The sequence below is a fragment of the Corvus brachyrhynchos genome, unplaced genomic scaffold, assembly GCF_000691975.1.
Source record: "Corvus brachyrhynchos isolate BGI_N302 unplaced genomic scaffold, ASM69197v1 scaffold10, whole genome shotgun sequence".
Lineage (NCBI taxonomy): Eukaryota > Metazoa > Chordata > Aves > Passeriformes > Corvidae > Corvus > Corvus brachyrhynchos.
Window position 1 is genome coordinate 3,388,328 of NW_008236180.1, and position 2,312 is coordinate 3,390,639.

Consider the following 2,312-nt stretch of genomic DNA (forward strand, 5'->3'; position numbering starts at 1 on the left):
CGCCCCCCGCCTGCCGGCGCGCGGGCGGGACGTCACGGCGCCGCAATGCGCAGGCGCGGCGCTGCCAGGAGGGTCACGCAGGCGGCGGCAACCGCGCATGCGCAAACCGGAACGTGCAGCCTGCCCCCATCCGCCCGAGTACGCCTCAGGGGTTATTTAAAACAAAAACAAAAAACCAAACCCCAAACCCTCCCCGATGTCCACGGCACGGGTTATTCGCAGCGCTGTCGGGGGCGGGTAGCACACCCACAACGGTGTCGCACGCAGTGGCTGTTGCCACCACATAAAAAATGGCCGTAAACCCTCCAAACTCCCCCGTCAATGCTTTGAGACACCGGCAGTGCGAGAACAAGCGCCCGGCGCTTCTGTAAGGGCTCGTCAAGTCCACAAAGCTCCTTCCGTGCACAGGGTTCCGTGGTTTCCTTGTGCAAGGGGTGACGGGCACCGGGACCATCCACCACTCCCAGTTTCCTCTTCCACACGTCTTCTCCTGGTGAAACCTCCCTTGCTTGGAATAACGAAAGAACTGGGTTAAATGTCCTGCATGGCTCAGAACCAGTGCAAACAAGCTGTATTTTGTCATACTGGGTGCTTTTACGTTACAGCACATTGAGGTAACAGTCAACACAGTCCAACTTTCACATCACTTTAGGATATAAAAGATTAAGTACAATGGATTTCCACTGGATGAAGGCATGGAGAAGAAAGCTACCCTGGTATATGTGAAAAACCTCAACTCCCTGCCAGCAATCCTCACAGAAAGGGGTAGTGCTCCATGTCCCGCAAATCAGTTTAATACAGCCCACATATTCCATCCTAAAATTAACTAAGCAACGTGGAAGCACATGTCTATCTCCTCTAAGGAACAGATGAGGGATGAGTGCCTGGGACAAGCAGGAGCTGCAGCCAAGGCATCAGCACCCACTGAGGAACATGAAGATCACTCAATGTCCAGGAGAACAACTGCTGCAATGGCTTTGGGATGAGAGGTCACTGACAGGGACAGGTGCCATTGTACCTGCAATGCACAGCCACACCAGCTGAGCCACCCTAGCAGTAGGTGATGGAAAACAAGTCACAGAAATCCAGTGCGGGGCAACAGGCACAAATACCTAACAACTGGCTCATCATCTCAATTCCCCACCATCATGGCTGAGACAGAAGAGGAGGGTTTTTTGTTATGGCAAAAGATCCTTCTCCCAGGAGATACTTTGGCTTGTGACATCTGTGTAAGGCTTCTTTGCACTGCGCCCCATGGGTGTGACAGGGACATGGCCTTCCCAGGGCACATGTGGCTGTCACCACTCCTGTGTCAGTGTATGACCACCCCAGGGAGGCCTCTACACAGGGAACTTAAATCTAACCTCGATAAATAAAACCAAATGTTTATTTACACCAAAGAATTCCAACACTGGATCTTTCACATATGAAGGACAAAGTATATATACACAGCAAGGGGTAGCAGGGCTGTAACAAGGGTGCTTTTCCGTTGTCAATGATAATATTTGTCCACAATTACTGATCTACCATTTCAGTTTAAGTTAACATCTCCTCGCTCCTTCCTCTCAGTGCATATTTACAAGACTGTGAGGTAACTGGTATTCTCACCACATGGCACGTGAGGGAGGGGATGGTGGGTGAAGATGTGGGATCGGACTTGGCGCAGTCTGAATATTTCCAGCTTTAAGTAGCCACCAGCTCAAAACCTATAGAAACAATTTAAAAACAATATACCCAATAACAAACTAATTCCAGAGATCCAAGCCAAGCAACGGCTGGAAGAACCCTCCGTGAGAAAGGGGCTGATCAGAGCAGGGCTTACTCTACAGGAGCACCTGTCTCAGGAGGCGGCAAGGACTCAATTGGATCAGTAACTTCATTTTTAAGACTAAAATTACATGCAAGGGGTGAGTTGGCATTCTGGTTGACTCCTAAGGAGACATTATCCAATCCAATCAGGGTTTTGGACACTATCTGCACTTACTCCTTTTAAGCTTATCCCACCTCTCCCTACTGGAATTGTCTCCTCAGTGTACCCTGGCTGGGACATATGCAGGACATGGGGTTCAAGTGAGTGGTACTTAAGAATCCCCTCCCCTGCCTCATGAAGACTTGGTTTGGTAGTCTCTGGAGAACAGCACAATCCCCCAAGGTGTACGCTTGTGGAGGAATAATGGTGGGAACATGAAGAGAAGAGATTTCCAGCAAGATGCAAGAGCTTGGAAATGCTGTTGATTCATCATTGTTATTACATGAAGAGTTGTTTTTTTTGTCTTTTTTGGGGGGAGGGGGGGGGGGGGGGGGGGGGGGGA